The 9,378-nt window shown below is 40.3% G+C and overlaps 1 long non-coding RNA gene across 1 annotated transcript; it reads left to right on the top strand.

The window, feature by feature from the left end:
- The first annotated feature begins 4,058 nt into the window (after positions 1-4,058).
- Positions 4,059-7,231, top strand: LOC128815928 (uncharacterized). Its single transcript, XR_008439751.1, has 3 exons — positions 4,059-4,238; positions 4,395-4,445; positions 6,396-7,231. It is a non-coding gene; the product is annotated as an uncharacterized LOC128815928 (long non-coding RNA).
- Positions 7,232-9,378: the final 2,147 nt, after the last annotated feature.

The raw sequence follows: 9,378 nt of genomic DNA, 5'->3' as shown, positions 1-9,378 counted from the left end.
AGAGATCAGCTTACAGAGGTGCCCCAAAGCTGACATTTGGCTCACAGCACTGAAAAGGCTAAGCCAGCCTAGGCTGCAGTTTTATAAATGACTGGCTTGCTTTCTACACCTCTTTGTCACCTCCAAATCAAGAATTACTATAATCTTTAAAGATTATTTGTTATTAGTGCAACCAGACCCCCTGTTTAGAGACCAAGACCACCTGGCACAAACACAGAACAAAAGACAGTCCCTACTCCAAAAGTTTACATGTTAAGCATGTTCCCTGGATACAGTCTTCCAACTGGATGAATATCAACAAGCTGACTTGTGTTTCGCTATACATCCCATGCTCCAACAAAAAGGGACCCAGAAATGATCTGTATTTTGCTATCTGCCTGTGGTAGAATTCTACAACCAATGCAGCTGACAGCAGTCAGACCTGACGCAAGATTGTTGTACTTATGGAAGAACTAGAAAATACTAAAAATGCAAAACCTGGCCAACATTCTTTGCATATTTATGCTCTTCAGATCTTTATTTGTCTGAGGTGGCAAGGGACATATGCTGAATCAATGTAAAAATTAGCTCTTTATGTGCAACCATTCTTTTTTTTATTTCCTATTGCCAATTTAGTGGGAGCAGCATATTTTACATAGTTACAGCTGATAGCAAGTGAGTCAGCTTGATCTGATGCTTGTAAATCTGACAGAATCTCACTGACAGTTATATATTTTACCCCAGCATTATCCTTGGGCAAATAAAGGTTAAGTATTTTATTCTTCCCAGTCTCTTTACTCTTTCCTCTGATCCCATCCCTGCTCTACTAGCTACTGTAGTTTACAGTGAGCTGCTTTTTCCTCCTTTTATCTACTTAATACTGGTGTCTTGTTCTATAGAGTCTTCTTTCTCAGTTTCTCTCTCTTGTGGGGTGCCCTTCCCACCCTTCCCACTCTTCCCAGTTAAAAGTGTGAGAACTGTTAGACTGTAACTAAGTTGATAGTGATGCTTTCATAACTTGCTATCAATATTAAATATACCTTTGCATTTTGGATTCTAACGATATAATGGGTAAATAAGGTATCTGCATTATTTTATCTCAGGACTCAGGCTTCTCTGAAGTTTTCATTTCCTAACAATTGTTCTTTCAATACTTTCCAAACAGAAAGCTATTACTCTGGGACTGTGACGTTATCTGCACATCAGTAGACTATATGACTCCAGCACCAAATAATGGGGACTATGATGATAGCGTTAAGTTAAAATAAGTCCGAGTAAGACTGTTAGCTTTCAAGTATATGTCTAGCTTTGTATTTTTGTATGGATTTGTTTCCATTCTTGAGCTATATACTAACATCTCCTATTGCAAATACGTCACCTTCTACTTTCTCCAAAAACAATGCTTAGATTTATGGAAAGTTCTTAAATTTGATTGTAGATAAAATTTTAAAGCATGGTAATTGCTCAAATAGAAAATCATCAAATTTGAAGGAAGTCATCTCTGATTTTAATTAATGTGTCCTAAGTTTCTGTGTTTTAGCTGAAACTCCACAACATCTCAAGTTCTAAAGGTGCAAAAAATTGACCCCATATCCAAATGAACATCAGTTATTTGTGTTCCTTATGGAGTAATTCACAGGTGACACAGTAATTCAATTGTCATTACTAGGGAGGTGGTACTGAAAAGCTCCTCAGCTGTAGCTCTGGTCATGCAATTGTGTACAAAACATATGTGCTCCAGGGAATACCCTTAAAAAGAGCTGACACTGACCTAGCAGATCTTCTCCATAGCCTGAGCCAACAGACCAAGAATTTCTATCATCCTAACCAGGAAAATAAGTAATATAATCAAGACAGGAAAGACTTGTATTTTCTCAATATTAAATTAAATGTATGTATCTACATTTTCAGTTTCCAACATGCCAATATATATTGGCAACTGAAAACAGCATCAGAAATTAATAGGGTGAAAGCTGAAAGTTAACTTCTGAACTGGAGGTCATTATCATGACAGAGAACTGATAGGCTCATGTTTTTAACATGTTGCTAAAACACTCAGGAACTCAAATAGTTAATGCAAATGCAGCTGTCACAATTAAGTTTCAGATTTTATCATTCTGCTGAAATGAAAGCTCCCTATTTTCATACCATCTGCGGACTCAGGGAGACAACGCAGCAGCTCTGCTGTCTGCTGGTGTTTTGACGTTTTCCCTCCCAAGAGCATGGAGACAACATCCAGCTCTCTGTAGCTGCACCACGAGTGACAACAGCACTGTCACAAAGCTTGGTGGAAATCTGTGGAATGTTCATCAGTGAAAAGCAGCCAGTGAGCAACTGTGACAGGCATCACACTGGTAGGCAGAGAAAAACACCTGGGAAGTTTGTGGCTGTGCCTCAGGCTCTGCTGATTAAGATACCACTGTTATCTGTCAGGTTGCAGCTAGCAGAGCTCCTCAACTCCTTCTTGAAGTTCTACCAGAGGTGGATTTAGAGCAGGGAGAAAGAGAGTAATAATTAAGGGAGCCTCAATGCCTTTGTGAGCCTCTGTTATCATGCTGTAGCTGTTTGTGACGCTGTAACAGGAACGAGCTACCTGCTACCATCTCTTTCTCTCAAAAAAAAAAAAAATCCATCTCTGCCCCACATCCTTGTATGCGATAATGCTCATGTGCCCTGTATGTGGCTGGTGCTCTGCCACTGGAGCTGAGGGTCAGAGCTGTGCTCCCTGGGAGGAGGGGGTGGTTACAGGGTCTTAGGACAGAAACAGCGGTCATGGTATAATAACCCAAACTGAGCAAAGGGGACTACAAACTACAGGAGTTTCTTTTACTTAAATGAGATTTCAAAAGATGAAGCAAAGTTCTGCAGCATCATTGGATTTTGCAGTTAGAGGCCCTGAATACTTAGTAAATGTTTAATAGAATCCCTGTCTCTAGAGAGTCATGAGTAACAATGAAGATGTCACTTGCCCACCTGTAAAGAAAGATTTCTCCATCTTGTATAAAGCTCTTCTCAAGCAAAGATACAAACAGCATCACTGCATGAGCAGGAGGTTTCCCAGCAAATGGCTTCATTTGCAGGAGGCAAAATCCTTCTGTCCTGCTCACCTGTGCACTAGTGACCAGGGCTCAGCATTTGCTCAAATCTTCCTAGTGAGATAGGAGAGGTGGAGCAATCTATGAAATAAAAATTATGCCAATTTTATCCCATAGCTTTTCCGAGTACCTTGCACTGTAATATCAGCACGTGCATCCTCTGCTCACAATCTCTGATTTAAAGGTCCTCTGGACAGAAGACTCCATCCAACCCTAACCTTCTTTCTTTCTCCCCTCCAAGCCCTTTTTTCTCTCTTGATCCAATTCAAGGATCCGTCCCTCAGTGTTTGTCATCAGGCTCTATCCTGTATCCATCAGTGCCTTCAGGGTGTCTTCTTTTTTCTCTGTTCCAATGGCTCCGAGGTCATTCACTGCTCCTAAGGGAACCTGGCTTTTTTCTTCAATCCCCAGACATCAGGCATCTCTGGACCCCTCTGTCTATTCCTCTGTCTATCTTCCTTCATGGTTCTCTCTTTCAATTTGCAAAACCTTCACTCTATCAAGTTTTAAGCAACAATATTTCAAGGGAATGGATAGGAAATTCCCATAATTAAATTTCACATGTAGGGCTGTGCGTGCCTTAGTGCCCACACTGACAAATACTTCTAATAATGAGCCACAGCTAGTACAAATCAAGTGACACAAAACCTGAAATGATTGGAGAGAAAAGAATGTGACTCAAATACGTAGGACCTTTCTTTTTGCACAGAGAGCTTTTCATTGTTAAAAATATGCTTGAATACAGCATTCAAAACCTGAACAAACTGATTAACCAGGGACCAAGTCAGTAAAGGAGCAGTGGCACTCTGTGTTATCATGTGAGAGGCCCTGGTTTGGGAATGACAGAGGCTGATGATAAATGGCTGCAACATGGCTATGATGCCACAAGTCTCTGTGGAACAATACCGTCTCTGCTGCCCTTCCTTGACAGCTGCACTCAAATCTCTGGAAATAAGGATTACTCCAGAAGGCCATTTGCCCTTCTCCTGTTGAAAATGTTGTCTGGGGAATACACGTGGTCACTAGCTATGGGGATGCACTGGAGTGATCTCTGGTGCACAGCTTCACTGCATGTCCCTGTCCCCTTCTGTTGGGATTAGGGACCTCTGTACCAGGGAATGAGCACAGAGACATTATATTGCCAGTGGAAAGGCTGTCTACCAGGTGATTTAGAAAGCAGCCTATTTGATTGCACCAGCAAAGGCAACATATCTCTTAATGCATCCCCTTAGCTAAATGTCATGATGATTAGATACAGTGCTGGAAGTGAAAGGGCAAAATATTAGTCAACCAATTAAGTTTTCAATTTTATTTTCCCAGAGTGATATTTTGTATTTGAATTCCTTGTGAGCAGAGGCAGGAGGAGACAGAGTAAGTATACTTGAAGTTCACACCCATCCATGTGCCATACAATCCAACCTATGGAGCTAATTGGAAACAATGCTTACTTTAAAAAATAATTACAGTTGACAAAAATTTCTGGTTTCTTGTTTTAAGAAATTTTGTAGTTTCTCTCCCTTCCCTGGCCTTGTTTTAAACAGATGGAAATTATTTTATGAAACAAAAGGAATTTTAGATGAGTCCTGGACAGTCCAGTGTCTCAGCAGAGTGAAGCCTTTACAGGGCTGTTGTTTGCTCCCTTATGATTAACACGGTTGGGACCAGCCCCTGCACTGGCACATGGCAGCCTCAACTACACCTTAATAAGAACATATTTTCCACTCTTTAAAGTTCTACCAGTTGCATCTTAAAAAGTACATGGTGCCCTAGATGGGGATTAAATTAGGGGAGTCCAGTGATTAAGGTGGGCATTTATGACCTTCTCACTGGCAGGAGCCAATCTGCAGGAAAGCAATCTGCAGCACAAGCTCTACAGACAAGGCATGGTATGATGTTGTAAACCAAACCCCACTCTGTTGTTGTTTTATTCAAGGAGCTCCATCAAATTATTACCATTATTTATACCCTAATAAAATGTAGAGGTCTCTTTCAGGTTTCATGTTTTGTGGTGCCTGATTCCCTCCAAACACACAATGAAACATGGCTCTAAGACTGGTAAAATGAAAACAGTTAGTAGAATTTAACAGAATTCATAATGAATTATTTTCGGGCATATGGTTGTTTTAAATGTTTTCTCATAGCTGGTAGCATTGCAAGAAAAGAAGAAAGACGTGAAACCAACAAGGAATTTCATTGTCTTTAAGTAAAAAAATATGACACAAGTCTGATTTAGATAATCCTGATGTTATAGCAATTGTGGTAACACTGGTCCCATCCCAGACTGCCTCTCCCAGTCCTAAGATAGGCACAAGACACTTCCTTCCTCCAAAAAAACAGAAGGAAGGATGGGTGTCCCAACTATGGTATGGCCCCACATGCCCTGAGGTTTTACACATATGGCAACACTTTGCACAGGTGCTTGTAAACATGATACAATTTATTACTCTTTCTCCTTCCCAATAAACTAGAATCAGAACACTCATTTTCAGACAAAATTCCTTTTTTTCCTAACAGATGCAACACTTTAAAAATTTAACTGTAAGCTTTTTTCTTCTAATTTCCAGAACTAAAGCTACTCCCAAAAATAAAGACATGCACCCCTCCTCTTTCAATTCACTTATGTATATGAATATATGTAGCATCTATTCTGATACCTGGCATTGCTAATAAATATATTAGGAATCTCTGATGCTCAGCAGCTGCTTTCTCTTAACAAAGAAACAAAGACTTCTCAAAAAAATCTTATAAGCATTGATATAAGCATTGATAATACAAAATATTATTGTATAATGTATACAGTCTTGATGAAAAATAAGATGGAAGAAAAATCTCATTTTAAAAAATCAAATATTCCCAAAATATTTAATGCCTTTTTCCAGCATCATGGGGAAAACCCAAACAAACAAACCAACTCCTCGTTTTCTCTTCCTTTCCCATGTTACTTTACATGATTAATGCTAAATCTCTGTGTACAATTAGTGCCCACTTAATAGGCAGCTTACCAAAACATAGTCAGAGGTTTAGCTTGATTTTGGAATATAAAGAAAATTTAAGGAAAGCATGGGGAAAATATTTCAAAACATGAGGGAGTTGGTCAGCTAGAGGTAGCTCCAGGGTCCATATTTGCATTCTCTGGTTAATACAGCTCTCCAACAGTATCCTGAGAGGTCTTGCATCTTTCCACATCCTGCAGTCACTTTAGAATTTAGTTGAGATACCATGACTGGGGAGTGAGATACAAGAGAGGTTGATGAGATTGTCATCAAGAAAGAAGGCCAGCAAGCCAAAGAATCACATTTGTATTGTTTGCCTTTATGTTAGATCTGACTGGCACCGTGCAGAGCAGAAACTTTGACAGCAAAGAACCTGAAAGTCCTGGTCCCAGACCTGGGAACTGAGCTTCTGGCCCTGCTAGGTGGCCCAGCAGCCACAGAAAGCCATGGCACAACAACACAGCTTTTTCTGGCTACTGCAGGAGTAAAGGAGCTGGAGAATATTTTAAAAACTAAACCCTAAGAATATGAAAGTCTAGGCTTCAAGTGCTAGAACTGTTCAGTGTGTGTGTTCCTCCAATGCTGACCTTCTACCTATGACTACCTTCAGCCACTGATCCACAAAGTTTTGTTCATGGGTTTGAGACCAGAGCTCCATGCAGTCCAGAGACCAGGCAAAGTGCATCACAGCTTGCTCAGCAAGCAAGCTAAGGGTGCAGAGAAGGGCCACACCATCACCTGTATTTATCAGAAACCACTCCTGATACCATCTGCAGGGAATGCTGGTACAGTGTGGAAGGCCAGTTTCCATCAAAATCATGATTTAGGTTCACTCATTGAAAGAGCAAGAGGAGACCACAGCCATATCTGCTTAGGAGTTGCTCTATGGTGCAGTCAGCAGCTTCTGGCAGACAAGTACCACACAGGGACAGTGTCCAGGAGCCAGGCCCAGGAGTGGGACAGCCCTGCTTCACTCTGCTGCATGCTGTCCACACATCAGAGGACGAGTGAGAAGCTTATTGGAGACCATCCCAAACTCTGTTAACCCTGAACCAGCCAGAGAATATTTCAACTGTGCAGTAACTATAGCTTGTCTTGCTTGAGGTTGATCCACGATAAAGTAAAAAAAAAACCAAAAAGTGTGCAAGATGCTACGGAATAAAAAATGGCCTTTAATAGGATCAAAATAAAGCCATACACTGGGTGACCACTACCACCAGAGTCATTTCATGTAACAGGTTACATGGCTCCACACATAAAATTAGTCCAACTACATTAGGAATATGCTTCTTACTGATGTGTGCATGTGACCAGTACATATGACACAGGGGACTGTAAGAACGGCATTGCAGACTTTTGTCACCAGTGTATTAATGGTAGAGTTATGCTAAATTGGTTGTCCAGCAACCAATATGATATGATGCTGAATATCCTCCTGTCTGAAACATTCCTTGATTAAAACAGTGTATGAGGAAACTCGTGCCTATAAAAAGATAAAAAACAGTAAGTGGATTTAATTGTTTCTACAATTAAATGTTTCTACAATTAAATTGTTTCTACAATTGTGTACTAGGCATGTGTGCCTTAATATAGCCAGGCATGAAGCCTACATCAGATGGATTAATAGGGGAGTATAGGCATGATTGAGGTCACTGATTGCTTTACTACCACAGATTTTACTCCATTCTCAGGAATAAAATTTAAGCAATATGCTGTATCTGAGCTGCTTAGCTAACAGATACAATTTACAAACAAAAGAACTGCAAGAGAGGTCAGCAGATGAACCGAAGCTTTCTGGCTTTGAAGCAGAACAATACCTCAACACTCACAGTCTCTTGCACTTTGCTTGTCCAGAGGAATAACCAGTTCCTTCAGCAGCTCTTCAGAACATGTGTTGCCAGTGCAGGCACCTTGCCATCCTAAGTTTATTAAGAAAACCTAGTTTGTCAAGAATATGCCTGGGAAGCAGCTAAGTAAACAAAACAAAAACCATAACACATTGTTGCCTGAAAGTATGGTACAGTTAATGCTTGCACAGGAAAATTCTTATAAACATCAAATACTTTTGGACTCTTTTACCTCCACTTGCTGCAGCAGCTTTAGCCTCCTGTTATAGAATCACCCTGCTGTTGGAATATTACCAGCAGTGGTAGCCTGCACTGGAGTTTTATTCCTTTTTCTGGGCCAGTCTTTTCATCTTTCTTTTTATTTTTTTCCCCTCTGAAGGTTATTTATGCAAGTGTGACATGCAGTTACAGTAAAGTTCCTTGCAATGAATGGAGTGCAGGGCAGTGGTAAATTCCATTCCAAAATCATTTTGAATTCTAAAGGTTCCATTTAAGGGATAATGATGGGAGCAAAGGGCATTTCTCCAGGATTAATCACTGGCTGGGTGAGATGATAGCCCAAGGCAAAGCCACGGGCCATTAACCCCTGCAGGTCACCTTATCCCTACAGGAAATGCATTGGGTCAAGTTCACTGTTGCTATTATAAACTCTTATTCGAGAAAGGGGTTACAGTTCTATGTTTATATATGTCTTCCATTCCCATGTTTGTAATGATAGTGGATAGCTTTTGGCAATGCCTCTATATTGTACCACCGAGAGATGTAAAAACAAGTTCTATTGTTATAATGGATGCCAAAGACACAAGTGGATTTTTAATGTTTACAGTGAAACATTTAAGATTCTTGGAAAAGAATGAAGAATGAAATGACAGGAAAATACCACATGAAAAAGACCCAAGGAAATTACATTAGAAAGAGGGAACCTCTTTTCAGCTGGTGTAAATCATCACATCTCTAAAGCCAAAGGAGCTACATGAATTCACACCAGCTAAAGAACTCAGACAGAAGTTGAGGTTGAAACACATTAAAGAATAAATTTTAGGCTTGGCTCCTATGCCATCACATATGGAACATCACATAAAGGAGCAGTTTGACAAAAATGCTGCTAAATGGGATTTATGTGCATGTGAAAACAGCATTTTAAAGTGCTGCCTGAATCCTCTATTATTTACATGGCTCCCAGTCCCAGGAACTTTAATCAAGTTCAATAATTTCTAGCCAGTGCAGCAGGCAAAAACCTTCCAATGAACCCATTGCAAGGAAAAGGCTATTGCTGTAGCTCCATTGGTTGAAACAGCTGGAATTTTGCTCACTGTGAAGCTTTTCTTTGCTCATATGAACAGTAGCCCCAGAATGAGGACTGTGCCATCCAGAATGAGGAACAACAGGACAACAGACAAGGTCAAACCAGGTCTGTGTTTGTGAGCTTTCTGCCTGCCTTCCCAGCCTTTCTTCAAATAAATT

This window comes from Vidua macroura, chromosome 1 (assembly GCF_024509145.1).
Source record: "Vidua macroura isolate BioBank_ID:100142 chromosome 1, ASM2450914v1, whole genome shotgun sequence".
Taxonomy (NCBI): Eukaryota; Metazoa; Chordata; class Aves; order Passeriformes; family Viduidae; genus Vidua; species Vidua macroura.
Note: the sequence above shows the minus strand (reverse complement) of the source record. Positions and strands in the feature narration are given on the sequence as shown.